Source organism: Muntiacus reevesi, chromosome 7, assembly GCF_963930625.1.
Source record: "Muntiacus reevesi chromosome 7, mMunRee1.1, whole genome shotgun sequence".
NCBI classification, from domain to species: Eukaryota; Metazoa; Chordata; class Mammalia; order Artiodactyla; family Cervidae; genus Muntiacus; species Muntiacus reevesi.
This window is the reverse complement of record NC_089255.1, coordinates 31,791,128-31,809,046: the sequence shown is the minus strand read 5'-3', so window position 1 is coordinate 31,809,046 and position 17,919 is coordinate 31,791,128.

The following is a 17,919-nucleotide window of genomic DNA, read 5'->3' as shown; positions in this document are numbered from 1 at the left end:
ACTAAACGCTTAAATATCTGGTGTGTGTGTTATTTATCTATCTTGCCCTTTGTATGTCTAGTCAAGATTTATCTTTATCCCTTAATCGGTCTGACCCAATTCCTCATCACCCTCCTATCTTTCCCAAGCTGCAATGGCAGGCTGTCTCCGTCCCTTGTCGACTTAATGTGTGTGAGGACTGTAAAGAGAAGCTAAGTTGTTCTGGCACAGTAAAGCAGTGTGGAGGCAGGGGACAGCCAGAGGACACGAGAGCTCTGCCATGTTAGGCTGTTTGTCACTCAGATGTGAACAACGGCCATGAGGTTATTAAACAGATTGTCCCGGGTTTTTCCTCTCATTATTTTAGCATTCTCTTCCCCATGCCATTGTCCCAGGTTTCTTTCCGTTGTAGCCTCTTAATTATAATGCAGGCTTGAGGAGAAAGATGCACCCACTGGAAACCATGTCGTGGTTCTGTTGTTCAAAGCCACTTGGGTATTCGTTTGTTTATTTAGTCCTAGGTTTACAATTCAGCTGTGTTAACTCATGGAAACTGCTCTGGGACAGATTTAAATCAAAACAGACAGTTTCCATTTTTGCTCTGAAAATCAAATGGGAAGATTTGTTTTAAATGGGTAGTTAGTGGCTCGCCCCAACACGCTCGGAATGTGTGTTTACTTTCTAGATATAGGATAATGTATTTTTCTCCAAGTCCAACTGCCTCTGACAAAATAGGCAAAAAACCCTTACTGTGTTGAATGGACTCTAGCAGATATCCACAGAACAATGCCTTTTTGCTGACAAATGTAAGTTTCCAGATGGATGAATAAAGTTTCTTTGAATATTTATGATAAATAAAACTTCTTACAGGGAAACTTTTGTCTAAAAAAACAAGAAACAAAAAAACTGCCTTGTTCTTTAAGAAGGTCACTCACTCTACTCACTGGTATCAATATAATATGTAAAAATAATTTCAGTTTAAAATTCTATTGGGGCTTTAGTTTTAACTCTATAAACTAAGTGTTTCTCAGTGATGCTCAAACTTCTGGCATTCCTTCATTAAAGATTTACTGAGTACTCATAATATGTCAGACACTATCTGCCAGCCATAATATGCTAGGCAGTGATGAAGCAGAAATGAATAATAACAAACCCAAGGTCCTTGAGGTTTATCAGGGGAAATTCCTCTTTTAAAAATACCTAATATCTCTTTAGTTTTTTTTTTAATTTTTTTTAATTTTTCAGTGGGTTTTGTCATACATTGATATGAATCAGCCATAGAGTTACACGTATTCCTCATCCCAGTCCCCCATCCCACCTCCCTCTCCACCCGATTTTAGTTCACTTTTATAAAAAGTACCAAAATTGAAGTTAATATATCTCACTATTCAAATGGTTTGGAATATGCAATTGTAACAATTCCAGTACAAGGTTTAAGTATATCCTTTGGTTGTGAACTATTTTCTTCTTATTGACAAACATATAAAAATATTTATACATGTTACATCAGTTTTTTAAAGTGTTTTCACTTGTATAGTTTAATTTAGTCTTTACAATACCTTGTGCAGCAAGCAGAACAGATATTATTACCTACATGTTATAGCTAAAAAAATCCTGAGGCTCCCAGAGGCAAGTGATTTGCCCAAATCACACAGTTAGATTGAATCCCAAGTCCAATTCTCCTCCCATTCTCCCAGGATGCTCCTCAAAATTTTCTATCACCATTTATTCAAGCTTTCCACTTACTTTAAGGAGAATAGTTGAATGTCTTAGGAGTCAAAAAAATACACCAGAAAAGTAAGCATTAGCCTATTTTTCAGTAAAGTGATTATTTCTGATTATAATCCCAAAGGAGAGAACTGGTAGCCTACAACTTTGCAAAGCACCAGATATTTCACACAAACCCACCTGGAAATTCCTATGAATTATTGGCTGAATCTTATCTTTCCTTAGCCCACAGGCTCCTCTGTCCATGGGGCTTCTCTAGACAAGAATACTGGAGTGGGTTACCATGCCCTCCTCCTGAGGCTCTTCCCAAGCCAGGAATTGAACATGCATCTCTTATGTCTCCTGCTTTGGCAGGTGGGTTCTTTACCACTAGCACCACCTCGGAAGCCCTAAAAAAGCATATCAGAAAAAAAAAAAAAAAAACCTTTTACAAGAGTATGTTTTACAAACTTATCTTTATTAATGAAATTAAAGCAATCTAAAACTGGGCAAGGCTTCCCAGGTGGCGCTAGAGGTAAAGAACCCACCTTCCAATGTAAGAGACATAAGAGACACGGGTTCAATCCCTGGATCAGGAAAAATCCCCTGGAGAAGGAAATGGCAGTCCATACAAATATTCTTGCCTAGAGAATCCCATGGACAGAGGAGTCTGGCATTCTACAGTCCATAGGGTTGCCAAGAGTTCGACACAACTTAACCAACCTAGCACGCATGCACAAACAAAACTTAGTTTTAAAACAGTTTTCAGCCTCAACAGCTTAGAAATTTACACAGGCTTTGTCTGCATTGGAAACCAAGGATCTGGTCTCAGTCATATATGGATTTCTCTCCTTGCTTTTGTCTGTGTAATTCCACCTTTTCCAGGGAACTTTTTTCATCAAGTCGGAAATGATGCCGCATAAAGAATTTGTACTAGTCAGGTCTCCAGTTCAATCCGCATTAGCTTCCCTTCCTGGAAAACTAGGGTCATTTAAGCAGATACCACTTTGCTTCTACATTTGTCTTTCAGAATAAGACCATTCCATAAAGTGGTTAAAGTTTGCAGGCCATGGATACAAATGGGGTTGGTGCAACTTGATTAAATACAGTAGTTTAAATGTAGGTACCAAAATGATTATTTGAACTATGACTGTGTGTCTGGTTATTAACAGTATACTTTTAAAAGTCCGAGGGGCTTTCCTAGTGGTTCAGGGGTAAAGAATCCGCCTGTCTATATAAGGGACACAGTTTCAATCCCTGGTCTAGGAAGGTCCCTCATGCCACAGAGCAAATAACCGCATGTACCACAATTGTTGAGCCTGTACTCTGGAACCTGGGAACCACAACTACTGAGACCATTTGTCACAACTAAGCCTGCACACTCTAGAGCCTATGCTCCACAACAAGAAAAGCCACCGCAATGAGAAGCCCACACAATGCAACTAGAGAATAGCTCCCAGTCACCACAAATAGAGAAAAGCTTGTGCAGCAATGAAGATACAGTTCAGTTCAGTCCGTTGCTTAGTCCTGTCCAACTCTTTGTGACCCCACAGACTGCAGCATACCAGGCTTCCCTGTCATCACCAGCTCCCAGAGCTTCCTCAAACTCATGTCCATTGAGTCGGTGATGCCATCCAACCATCTCATCCTCTGTTGTCCCCTTCTCCTCCTGCTCTCAATCTTTCCCAGCACTAGGGTCTTTTCCAAAGAGTCAATTCTTCGCATCAGGTGGCCAAAGTATTGGAGTTTCAGCTTCAGCATCAGTCCTTCCAGTGAATATTCAGGACCGATTTTCTTTAGGATTGACTGGTTTAATCTCCTTGCAGTCCAAGTGACTCTCCAAGTCTCTGCTAACACCACAGTTCTTTGGTGCTGAACTTTCTTATAGTCCAACTCTCACATCCATACATAAATACTGGAAAAACCACAGCTTTAACTAGATGGACCTTTGACAGCAAAGTTTTGTCTCAAAGTAATGAAGACTCAGCACAGCCAAAAATAAAATAAATCAATAAAATTATTTTTAAAAAAAGAAAGGAGTTTAAAAAAAAAAAAGTCTGAATGTTTCTTTTTCACCCTGTTCTTGAACCCTGGCTAACCTTTGATATACTCCAACAGGCTGTTGGAATTAGGCTGCAGGCCTTTGCCCACATGGCCACTCCATAGAAAGAGGCTCCGTGGAAACAGGACTCACACCCAACCTGTGTAGCTGCTGTTAAAGTGTTTCAACACCCTGAAGGATACGCTCTCCTTCCTCTGGACCTACAAAAATGCCATCCATCTTCCTGAGGGCCTGTGGGATGACAGCCCTCCTCCTCTTCTCCAGAATCTGTCCATAGTGTTAAAACAGGCTTCTGATCAGGAACCCCCTGCCCCCCGCCCCCCACTTTTTTTTTTTTCCCTGAGGATGCTTAAGTCCTCTCCATACCATGTGCCACTGTGTCTATCCATCTGGAGAAAAGGGGAGAGAGAGAGAACCAACTATAACTCTACTCTGGAACTGAAAAATTAGATTTTAATCAGACTAATAGCAAAGGTAAACAAGACAAAAACCATTACATTTCCTCAAGGAATATGTTAATTCCGTAGTGCCTGAAACTCAACTTCCTTACAACATGATTCTAAGGAAACTAATTTTATTGGAGAATTCCAGAGTTTGACCAATAGATAAAAAATCAAGATTTTGAATGGTAATGAGCCTTTCTGGTATCATGACTATCATACTGCAGAGAGTAGTAATCTATATACCTCTGAATAAAGCCTGTTTTTCATCACACAGCACTGTAAAAAAAAGATCTAGTGTGAAAATCAATATCAACCTAAGAGGTATGACCCATGTTCATTAGTAAGAATCCACAACAGATGCCATGCCATAATTTTATTTTCCATTAACGTTGTTCTTTAGCTTTCAGATTTGTTTGTTTTAAAGCTAGTTTTAGTTTCCTTTCAGTAATCCTTTAGTTCATGGACCACATTTGGAGTCATTCTTTTTATAAGCTGTGTTTTAATTCCTAGGCAATTTCTCCAAAATTCCATGGCCATCCAAGCTCTTCACCCTTAAGCAGAAGCACCTGATGGCCACTTGTCACTCAGCTACGTCATCCAAATGCCAGAGGTATGGCTTGTTGTTGTTTAGTCACTAAGTCATGTCTGACTCTTTTGAGACCCCATGAACTATAGCCCATCAGGCTCCTCTGTCCATGGGATTTCCGAGGCAAGAATACTGGAGTGGGTTGCCGTTTCCTTCTGCAGGGGATCTTCCCGACCCAGGGATCGAACCCACACCTCTTGTGTCTCCTGCATTGGCAGGAAGATTCTTTATCCATGAGCCATCAGGGAAGTGTATGGCTACCTCTTGATAAATGCTAGGTTTTATTCATCCTTTTCCCAACCTCTTTCTCTCTGCGTTAATTGTGCTTTTCTATGTTCTTTACAGATGTTTGTGCAACATTCTTTACTGTATTTTTTCCATTGGAGTGGGTAGCCTTTTTCTTCTCCGGGTGATCTTCCCAGTCCAGGGACTGAACCCAGGTCTCCCGCACTGCAGGCGATTCTTTACCAGCTGAGCCACAAGGGAAGCCGTATTTTTTCCTAGTAAGTATTTAGACCAAATGTTTATATTTCCTAAACTGAAACCCTTTGCTTATAAATGGGTTTTCCTGGTGGCTCAGATGGTAAAGAATCCTCCTGCAATGCGGGAGACCTGGGTTCGGTCCCCAGGATGGGAAGATTCTCTGGAGAAGGCAATGTCGCTACCCACTCCTGTATTCTTGCCTGGAGAATCCCATGGACAGAGGAGCCTGGCGGGCTACAGTCCATTGGGTCGCAAAGAGTCGGACATGACTGAGCAGCTTTCACTTTTCACATTTGCTTATAAATAAGGGACTCTCCTAAAGGATTAGAAGAAAAAATTTTATCAAAAATGTTAACACTAATTCTGAGCAAAACAAACCAAAAAAACTTCTTCAATTCCTTAGATGTGAAATTCCTGGAATGTCATTCCTTTTAGTCCTCCATTCTAATGCTCTGAAATGATAAGATTGCAGACAAAGAACTCGAGACCACTAAATTTTACTTTATACAAATGGACTTTAAATTAGCAAAATGATTATAAATTTGTTTAAAACTTTTAAAAATTAATGAAATGAGGCAAAAATATGTATTAGCATTTGCTTGATGTGGAGAGAAATGTTCTGGAACAGGTGATAATCAGAACCAGCTTCATGGGCAAGTGACGTGCATCACACAGATTCCCCACACTCAGAAAGACCCCATGCTTGGTTTAATTCCCTGGGATCACCATTTTTAAATTCTTAGTACTTTTCTAACAAATGACCTCGTGCTTTCATTTTATAATTAACTCCACTATGTAATCAGCCATGATGATAATTCCCTTTATGCCGTACAAATAGGGTGAACATATGCCCCTCATTTAAGCATAGCTCATTCCTATTGTCTGTAGTTGTTATTTCATAGCATCCTCCCTTCACTTCCAGAAATGTTCTAGTTTGGTCAATAATAATGATATTGATAATAATAAATATCTATGTACTTGCTGAGCAAAACCTAAAACCTGGTTGTGATTAGAAGTCTGTGAGTATACTGTTGTTGTCGCTGTATAGTCGCTAAGGCATGTCTGACTCTGCAATCCCATGGACTGTAGCCCGCCAGGCTCCTCTGTCCATGGGATTTCCCAGGCAAGAATACCAGAGTGGGTTGCCCTTTCCTCCTCCAGGGGATCTCCCTGCCCCAGGAATCAAACCCGGTCTGCTATGTTGCAGGAATATTCTTTACTGTCTGAGACACTAGGAAAGCCCTTGTGAGTATTTACAGGTGCCCCCAGTTGGTCAGTTGTTCAGTTTTACGTAGAATTTTACCAGTGTAGTTCCTTATTAAAAATGGTTGCAGGGTATCTATCTCATATGAGACGGTGTATGCTACACCAAGATCATACCAGTAGAATCTGAAAGTTCTATACCTACCAAATTCCAATATTTCACTGTTTAAATGTTAGAGTTGTCAAAGCAATATGAAATGTGAATCTACATATAAACACAACAATCTACAGAAAACATACTTAAGGTAGAATAAACTACTGGATTGTTTGGAGATTGGTAGTTCAAATGGAGTTTGTAATTGAGGATGACCTTGCAAATACATTTCTGTAGATGTAAAAGCATGTGTCATTATTTGCAAGATTATGCTGGTCCCTTGTCACAGACTCCATAAAAGACAAAGTCTTCAGGTCTAGAAATTAGCAGGATATTTTGCAGGGGAAGTGAAAGAAGAAAGGAACTAACATATGTGTAATGCAAACCAAAGAAATACAGTAAATTATATATTCTTGCTCATAACAGAAGAAACTTTATTTTTCTGTTCCTCTGCCTCCCTTCATTTCTTCATATTGAAAAACCAACTCAAAGCACACCTTTCTATTGGCACTTACTGTCTTCTTTCCCCTACTCTTTTACATTCAGTTCATTGAAATATTTTTTCATTGATTAAACAAAGGTGGAGCAGTTGGTAGACATCACTAAGAATTTTGTAACCAAATTGTGTTTTCTGAGAGCCTATTTTTAAAATTTATTTTATTCTTTTAGAGATTATATTCCAGATTGCAGTGCAAAGCATTGTTTTCTCAAACTAGTATAAAATATATGTAGTATAAGGCATAACATTTGAGATATATTTCTGCTGATAAAGGTAAAATGGAAATGGAAACAGGGTATTGAAGTGATATTTGTACTTCCATGTTTATTGCAGCATTATTCATAATACCCAAAATATGGAAACAACCTAAGCATCAATTAGCCAATGAATGATGTGGTATTTACATACAAAGGAATATTATTCAGTCGTGAGAAGTAAGGAAACCCTGGTATTTGCAATAAGATGGATGGACTTTGAGGACTTAATGCTAAGTGAAATATGTCAGATGGAGAATGACAAATATAGTATAATGTCATATGTGGAATCTAAAAAAGCCAAACATAAAAACTGAGAGTGGAATGATGGTTACCAGGGGCTAGGGGAGTAGGGGGATTTTGAGGAAATGCTATTTAAGTATATAAACCTGCATCAGATAGATAAATAAGTTCTGGAGATAGAGGTGCTAGCTAAAACTATGGTGCTAATCACATTGCAATTTATAAATGTGTCAAATTAACATACTGTACACCTTAAACTTACACAGTATTATATGGCAATTATGTCTCAATTTTAAAAAGGAAAATTTAAAAAGGTAAAATTTGGGGAGTACTGTCCTGCTGTTTATTTCAGAAAACATTTGGAGCAATAACAAACAATAAAGCAAGATTCATATATATTTTATTCTTCAAACTTTCTGCTCCACCAAATAAGATGAAATGAATATTCTCATATATTGCTAGGAAAGATGTATGAAACAACACTTGTCAAAACGCTAAACACTACAGTGCCCATACCTTTAACTCAGTTGTTCACTGAAATCTTCAAATGTAATCCACAACGTGGGGAATGTTTTGCACGAAAGTATTCATCAGAGTAGCATTTTAATTGGTGAATAATTCTTCAGTGCATTCTTACAGTAGGGAAATGGATAGGCAATTTACAGTATATAATGTATGTATAATATATACAATTTTTTGCTTTCTTTGCTTTTAGTTATATTATAACACAGTTGGGGAGTCCCCCTGTGGCCTAGTGGTTAGGAATCTGGATTTTCACTGCCTGGCCCAATTCAATCTCTAGTTGGGGAACTAAGATCCTGCAAACCATAGAGCATGGCAAAAATATACACATGTATATAATATAACACAGTATAATATAATATGTATTATAACACAAGTATTTTTCAACATAAATCAAAGATCATACAATGCATATAATAGCTCATTATATTTTTCTAATTATCTACAGTATGGACATATGCAATTTTTATAGTTGTAAATAAAATCTTTAAAAAAAAGATAAACTGTCTTGTCAGATAAAAAGCTGGCATTACTCTAAGATGTAGGAATGATGAACACTTACGTTTTGTAGTTACCCAAGGATATTTTGGTTCCAACCATAGGGACCATTCAAAAATTTTTAGAAATGTTAGGAGTAAATCACTTCATGTTGTTCTTTACTAAAGAAATTAGAATGTTACAGAGCCAATTCTCTGACTCGAGTCATTTCTAGGTTAACTGAATCTGAGTGATAATTTTCTGTATACATAAAGAATTTGGTATACCCTGTATGATATTTAAGAACTATGTAAAAATCATGCAGATACAACCCAGTTGGTTCCCAGCAGAGGCTGATGTCCTTGTGATGCTTTTAATCCGCTTGGTTTCTCTCAGGCTCTGCCTACATCTAGATTCTTATGTGAAAATATACTCAAATGTGAAGCCCAAGGAATAAAGTCTGACATATTTGCACTGGAGAAAATCCATGAACTCCATCCTATGGTCCTATAGCAAAACATATATGAACTTCAGTGGGAATTCTGCCAAGAGCAAGATGGTGAAGCAGGACCAGTGGTGTCAAGTCAGATTAGTTCTCTCTGCCTTTGCCTAGCTGAGTGTTACACAGGATGGCACTCTTGCCTTGCGTTTAACCGCTTGCAGTTCAATATATTTTTATCTTTGAGGACAGCTAGATATATACAAGATGTGGTGCAATTGCCTTTTATGAAGGTGGTAAATTTAATTTACAGCATATACATAATATGCATGTTTGTAGAAAACATATTGATCAAACCAGCTTCCTTTACTTACACTTAGTATGCAGAGAGAATGCAACATTTCTTAGCATTAACATATGCTGTCTCACTCAAAATGAAAGAAAAACATTTAATAACATTCTGAGTTCTAAAATGATTCTTAAAGTATCTTCAGTAACTTATGATAATATTCCCATAAAGGAAATTAGGCCCAGTATGTCCTGCCAGATCAGTAGCCAGTCAATCCATAAGCAGAGGCCAATGGTTGGGCAATTCGTTTTAGTAAACAATTGAGTTCATTCTATCAAAATTTTTCACTCTAGGAATCCTATATTTTTGGAGGTCACATACCCCAGACCTGAGACAGAGATTTGAATGCTAGTAGTTTACTGGGAATTGCTCTCCAGTACAATGCGGGGGGGGGGGACGGGGGGGGCGAGGAAGCAGAGAGAGATTTGAAGTGTGATTAGATTGCAACTGCAATCCTATTAGTGCTGTGAATCAGGGCTAGTCCTCCAGAGATGTCATAAACTGAGTGGAAAGGGCCAGACCTTTGTAACCCCGGTGTGGAGCAGTCACTGGTGGGAGCAAGACCCCAGGCAAGGTGGTTGTCTTTGGTGGAACACAAGCCCTAGACTGAACTCAGCTGAGAGCCATCAGGTGTTAGCATGCCTTGCAGCTGGGGAATGAGTATCTCGGTCCTGGAGGGGGGATCTGGGCGGCACACCCCAGTATCCACTACAGTCAACCTCTTTTACCACTTACATTTGCTTGTTTCAAATAATAAGTTCACGACCTCTGGAAGCCGCTCTTCCAGGATTCTCAGTAACCTTTTTCTCCTGAAGAAACTAACATGAGGAAGCTTAGCAAGAAAAACTACAGCCTACTGCCTCAGCTAATCTCATGGCCACAATTGATACTCATCCCCTCCCTCCTGCATTACCCATTCTAGACTTCCCTCAGCCACACGTACTAACTATCCCTACAGGTTGCTGACTGACCAGTGAGGATGGTGCAGACAGTGACCCGCATCAAATCCTCATCTTTGGGGTATGGGGGTGGGGGCAGGGAAAGTTGCAAGTAGAATTTATTGGAATTCTGTCTATAAATCCATTCCTTCTCATTGTTGTCATTTGTTGAAGTATCTGTTAGCATATGAATGTCAACATAAAATTTTAGTTTATTGAGATACAATTAATATACATCACTGTATGAGTTTCAAGTGTGTTGCATAAAAGTTTGATTTACATATATTGTGAAATGATTACCACAATAAGTTTAGTTAATATCCATCATCTCATATAGATACTACTCTAAAAAAGGAAATACAAGGTTTTCTCTTTGTAATGAGAACTCAGGATTTATTCTCTTAAATTCCCTTTGTACCCTACAACAGTATTAAGTGTAGTCATGTTGTACATTACATCCCTAGTATTTATTATCTTATTGCTGAAAGTTTGTACCTTTTGACCACCTTCCTCCAATTCTTCCTCCCCTTATCCACCCCCACTTCTGGTAACCACAAATCTGATCTCTTTTTCTATAAGGTTTTTTATTTAGATTCCACTTATAAGTTATATCATACTTACATAATACATCATACTTATATAATATGATATACTTAAGTATATTTATTTCTCTGTCTGATTTATTTCACTTAGCATAATACCCTCAAGTTCCATGTTGTTGCAAATGGTAGGATTTTCTCATTTTTGATGGCTGAATAATATTCTCTTATATATTTAATATGGCTCCTTTATCCACTTATCTGTTGATGGACATTTAGATTATTTCCATGTCTTGGCTATTGTTTAAAAACAAAAAAGAAATGCTGCTATGAACATGAGGGTGGCGATATCTTTTCAAGTCACTCTTTTGTTTCCTCTGGCAAATCCCCACCTTTGAAGCCCTGATCACTATACCCTTCTCAGAAGGCGGCTGGTACACTCGTCTGTTTGTCATCAACATTGGGCAGGAGGCGTTTCCCTGGTGGCTCAGGCAGTAAAGAATCTGTCTGCAATGCAGGAGACCTGCGTTCAGTCCCTGGTTTGGGAAGATCCCCTGGAGAAGGAAATGGCAACCCACCCCAGTATTCTTGCCTAAAATATTCCATGGACAGAGGAGCCTGGCGGTCTACAGTCCAAGGGGTTACACAGAGTCGGACAAGACTGAGCAACTTTCACTTTCACTTCATTTTCACTTTGAACAGGAGAGTATCAAAAGGGGAGTTAAGAGTAGTTTTCCTATCCTCTTGTATAATAGCAGCCCGCACCCGCTTCTCATGATCAGAGTCTGTTGGCCCTGCCAGGATAGTGACTCCTTTTTTGTCTGTTGTTCTCCTGGCACAGGGGGTGTGAAGTGATTGTGAAGTGACCAGGGGTAGTTATAGTTTAAAGTTTAGTGGTACTCTTACTGTAACCTGGTGAAAGGCTTCTCTTTCGCGAACCAGCACTTCAAGGCTTACAGAGTTGTGGGGACAGAGTCCTGTGGATCACTTGGACTGATGTTTCAAAAAGTCCATTCTTGCTTCTACCTTTTGTTTCCAGTCCTATATATTCTACCTTTTTGGTACATAGCATCATAAAATTGTCATTGTTTAGGTTACATACTGAATCATGGAAGATGGAGATCCGTACCATCTGGGTATCATCTCCAAGATGATGTCTTAGACATATCTTCAAAAAGCTGTTTCATTGCTTTATTGGCCAGCAGATCCTGAGTAGTACAGTATGTGTGATAGCACCAGTGAACCCCATGACTTTATGTCCACTGCATACGAGCACAGTCTGATGCAGTGTGGTGTGAAATCCTCTGTCAGAATATTGGATATCCTCTAGGCTTTCAGATAGTGGCACTGACTGTAAATAAGGGCTGGATGAAGCACAAGCTGGAATCAAGATTGCTGGGAGAAATATCAATAACCTCAGATATGCAGATGACACCACCCTTATGGCAGAGAGTGAAGAGGAACTGAGGAGCCTCTAGATTAAAGTGAAAGAGGAGAGTGAAAAAGTTGGCTTAAAACTCAGCATTCAAAAAACTAAGTTCATGGCATCCAGTCCCATCACTTCATGGGAAATAGATGGGGAAACAATGGAAACAGTGAGAGACTTTATTTTGGGGGGGAGGGGGCTCCAAAATCACTGCAGATGGTGACTGCATGAAATTAAAAGACACTTGCTCCTTGCAAGAAAAGCTATGATCACCCTAGACAGCATATTAAAAAGCAGAGACATTACTTTGCTGACAAAGGTCCTTCTAGTCAAAGCTATGGTTTTTCCAGTAGTTATGTATGGATGTGAGAGCTGGACCACAAAGAAAGCTGAGTGCTGAAGAATTGATGCTTTTGAACTGTGGTGTTGGAGAAGACTCTTGAGAGTCCCTTGGACTGCAAGGAGATAAACCAGTCAATCCTAAAGAAAATCAGTCCTGAATATTCATCAGAAGGACTGATGCTAAAGCTGAAACTCCAATACTTTGGCCACCTGATGCGAAGAACTGACTCTTTGGAAAAGACCCTGATGCTGGGCAAGACTGAAGGCAGGAGGAGAAGAGGACGACAGAGGATGAGACGGTTGGATGCATCACTGACTGTATGGACATGAGTTTGAGGAAGCTCCAGGAGCTGGTGATGGACAGGGAAATCTGGCATGCTGCAGTCCATGGGGTCGCAAAGAGCTGGACACAACGGAGTGACTGAATTGAGTCAAGCCACTAATGAGATCAGAGCCCTGGTCTGCATTTGCAGTGCAATCTAGTAACACATTGAAGCAAAAAGCCCACTTATTAATGTATGTGCAGACTTCTGACCTACAGAAAGTATAAGCTCGTAAATGTACATTATTTTAAGCCACTAAATTTGTGGTAAGTGACAGTGCAGCTTGGAAAACCAGTACAGGCTCTGTGGACTGAAAAAAAGGCATACCCAAATCTGAAACATTATTTATTCTAATTAAGATAAATTGTTGCCCTCCTAGGGTCAAAGGACTCCATTGCAATCAATTGCAATCAAAGTGGCTGGTGATCCTCTCAAGAAATGGTGCTATATTGAGGTCTTAATATTAGTCTCTGCTGCTTGTAGATTTCACATTTGACAATAGTTGTTGCTATATCAGCCTTGGTGAGTGAGATTTCATGTTCATGGGCTCATGCATAGCTCCGATCCCCGTCACCATGGTTATTCTGTTCATAAGTACATTGTGCCAACACTTGGGCAGTTAATGACTGCCCAAGTGATGTCCCCTTGCTCATTATTCCACCTATTTGGTCATCTGGTGCACCTTCCATAGTGATGCTCTCTGGTGAGTATCAACATGTGATACAAAGGTCTTCACACTCTGTGACCACACACATATGTGCATGTAAATGCCTCTTCCCCAAAACTTACTGAACCCACCTTTCCAATCTTTCTCTTTCCAAGATCTTAACCAAACATCCAAGCATATTTCCACTGTCAATGAGTCCATATATATTCTTACTCTAGCACTTTTCACTAGTCCAGTATGGTATTTGTAAAACCAGAATGCTGAATTGAATATGGGTACGTTATAGACCTCCATCCGTTGTCCTTTAGGTCCTTAATGATGACACTAATTCTTACTATTCACCCTAGTATATATATTTTTTAATTTGCTTTATTATCTAGGAGGAAAGGCAGTTTCAGAGGCTTCTACTTGGCTTTCCCTGCCATGATGGGTCTAATCCCACAGACTCAACAATAAATGTGGGGGTTCTATCAAATACCAAGATACTCTCATGCTAAGTGGGTCCTAAACAATGCTTTGGACCTATGTCACCAGCCCTAGAAATATTTGGGTATTCCCGTTTCTCAGTGAACAGCTACCCAAGTAAATGAGTCAGAAGCCCTTTGGAAAAGACTAAGAGAACTGTATGTACTCTTTATGATGTGGTGGGGTCCTCTGTCAAGAATTTTGGGTTGATAAGCTGGCTCAGGTACAGAAACTAGAAAAGTAATCATGACTTATTACTAGGTGAGTTGTTTTCAGCTTTATGATCATCCATCCCTGAATTCATTTGCTTTTGTAGATTTAGCAATGCCCTTGTCAACTCTGCTTCTATCTTGTTCTTAGTGATCCAGGTTCTGTCAACCATCTCTATGGCTCTCTGTGGGTGAGTTCTCCCTGGCTATTCTTCCAACCCTGCCACTCATTATGAAAATTGTGCATTCCTTGCTGCTAATAATAAAATGCCACCATCTGGCCTCTAGGATTTCTGTATCTTACCATCCCTATTGGCCTTCTGTCATAACTCAGTTGGTCAAGAATCTGCCTGCAATGCAAGAGACCCAGGTTCAATCCCTGGGTTGGAAAGATCCCCTGGAGAAGGAAATGGCAACCCACTCCAGTATTCTTGCCTGGGAAATTCCATGGACAGAGGACCCTGGCAGGAAACTGTTTTGATAATAGCATCTCCTGCCATGCATGAGCCCTGATGTACAGTGGACATACACTGAACATTTCAGTGATCCTCATGTCCCTCTCACCAATTCATTCCTTATTTTGGTAAACAGTGTCATCCAGGTCCTCCCATAGAACACACTCAGGTGGTGGATTTGGGCCTTATGTAAATCCACTATAGGATTCCCACTTCTATGGGGAGTGGGGAGGGGGTCCCAGAGATCCCTTCTTTTACCAGCACCATGGTACTTTCTGCTTCATTTGGTGTGGGCTATCACTTTCTTTAAACTTTAAAGTAGCATATTTGCTCCTTCCCTTAGAGTCTTTGACAGAGTGAAAGGAAAAAGGAAAAAAACATTAGTCGCTTAGTTGTACCCTACTCTTTGCAACCCCATGGACTGTATCCCACCAGGCTACTCTGTCCATAGAATTCTCCAGGCAAGAATATTGGAGTGGGTAGTCATTTCCTTCTCCAGGGTATCTTCCCAAACCAGGGATAGAACCTGTGTCTCCCACATTGCAGGCAAATTCTTTACCATTTGAGCCATCTAGAGGTTTAAGACTTTGAAGCTTATTAGCCAAGTGTCCCAGCCCTGGCCCAAATCTTGTCAGAGATAACTTGGAATCAAAATTTTGACCTTTTCTGAAGATAATCTACTTTCATTAGATCTTTAGACATTTTACTTTCCAGCTACAGGAGATTAGTATCTCTTTATACGCTGCCAATGGGGCCTTATAAGTTTACCTTAATTTGGTGATCAATCATCTTCAATATTTCATGTCTTTTTCAGTGCATGGATAGCTGCAGCAACAGTTCTGTAATTCTATGGTCTTTTAATTTTTATTTACCCCTAAACTCTCAAACATCTGCCATATTACACTTTGCAGTGCATTCTCTTTTGCTGATATCCCATCACAATTAAAGATCAGAGAAAGTGTTAACAATTGCACCCCTTCTTTATTTTAATCCTTGATATTGTTTTGGTAACCAGGAGGGGTGTTGGGGTTAGATTCTGAGAGAAGGGGCAATTGTGTCCTTAGTCACCAGCCAGCCAGCAAGTAGATAATTCAACTCCACAGTCTCATTTTAGAGCCTGCCCCCAGAACCATCCCCACTAAAACTGTCATAGGTTGAGTTTCCTATAAAACAGACCCTGAGCTTGAGGTTTGGATACAAATGCTTCATTGGAGACCACTCTTAGATATGATATGTGTGAGGAAGGATTTGTCAGAGAGCAATGCTGAATTGCAGTGCAGTCACAACTGAGACCTCAGCCAATCCCATGAGGAGTTCTGAGCTTGGGATTGGTCCATCAGAAATATCTTCAAATGAACCATGGTTTAGTCATGGGATTCAGGCTAGACCTCGGGAAGGGATGCAACTTTGGGAAAGATAGTTCCCTTTGGCCAGGGCAATTCTTGGAGGAGCACTTAACAGTAAGACAATGTCAAGGAACACCATGGCCCCTGGGGAAGGAGTACATTTATACCAGTGGGAATCTGGTCGTGCACCACCATATCACTATACACATCAACATAAGGTAAAGTAGACAAAGGAATATTAGGCAATCAACTCTTGATTAACTGTCCCAATGTAGGAGGGCGTAAGCTCAGAGAAGACAGAGAACTCTCATCCAGACTCATGCTCACTCATCCTTGGTGCAGCATCCTGTCCTTTTTAGTCATCCCTGCTGAGCAAAAGAACTTGGAGGACAGAGATCCTAGACAAATGTCCCCCAAAATGGATTTTCGCCTACAAATAATCAGGTCAGCTATTTTGCATACATCTACATCCCCACTTTAACACCTTTATTCCCAGATGGTGCTAATGGTAGAGGATCTGTGTGCCAATCCAGGAGACGCAAGAGACGTGGGTTCAGTCCCCAGGTCAGGAAGACCCCCTGGAGTATGAAATGGCCACCGGCTCCAATACTCTTGCCTGGAAAATACCATGGACAGAAGAGCCTGGTGGGCTACAGTCCATGGGGCTGCAAAGAGTCAGACACAACTGAACATGCACACACACATACCATGCATTGGGTATATTCATCCTGTAAAATTTCACTCAGCACTGAAAGCAGAATTTTAAAAACAAAGCATTTAGAATAAATGCCAAAGCTCTAAAAATGTAAGGAGAAAGATACGAAAACAGCTAACATAATGCAAGCTCTGTGTGTATTCCTCTGTAATAAACTCTTACTAATCAGTTCTGAGCTTTATAAAACAATAGGAAGGGGATGACAGTGCTGTCATTTGTATATTCTCCCTCAGTTCAATAATGGAAAGCTTTTTTTTTCCTCTGCCAAGTCATTCCTGACAATGTTAATGATTCACTATAAAGCAGTTTCTGGGCTATGATTTGTGACATTCAGACTGGTTAGATGGGAGGGCTCGGCAGGTTTCTGCGGAGTGTTTGGGATGCAGAAATGCCTTGAAGATAGCACTTTATTATATTTAGGACAAGTATGACATCCCACTTCAAGGAAGAGGCCTCTATACATATTGAGAAGGGATTTCTATGGTTTAAGTGGGGAGGAGAAGGTTAGTTTAAAAGAATATCTCTGTGTTTTTTTGAGGCAACATAAAGATAGGAAGCAGAGAAATGGAGGCAGGAGGCAGAAGGATTATGGATAATGGAAGAATTTTGCCTGAGGGTCTATGCCTGCTTTGCCTATTCCTGTATAACTAGAATATTTATAATTCAAATACTTATCTTTAATAATTAAAAACCAAGGAATATTAAAGACAAAAGGTAGAGAATATTATGTACACATGTGTAGGCATCATGCATGAAATCCCCACCCTTGCAAAATACAGCAAGAAGTAGCTTTAAAAGGAGGTTAAAAAGTGAATATTTTAAAATGTCTAGAAAACAGAATTTCTAATTCACTCCGGTTCTGCCAGGAGTGATACCCTTACTTCTGATTTCTACACACATCATCAGTGATAGGGATAGGTGCTAAAAATATCCAGCATGGTGGTCTGACATCATCACATCAACAATTAAAAAGTGGATACAAATATCTCAGGTTTTCAAAACCACAAATTTTCCTCTAGATTTATGAAAATGCTGGATTTGCAAAGGAAAAGGAAAAGTCATTTTCAATTGTATTTATGAGCTATTTGGTTGCA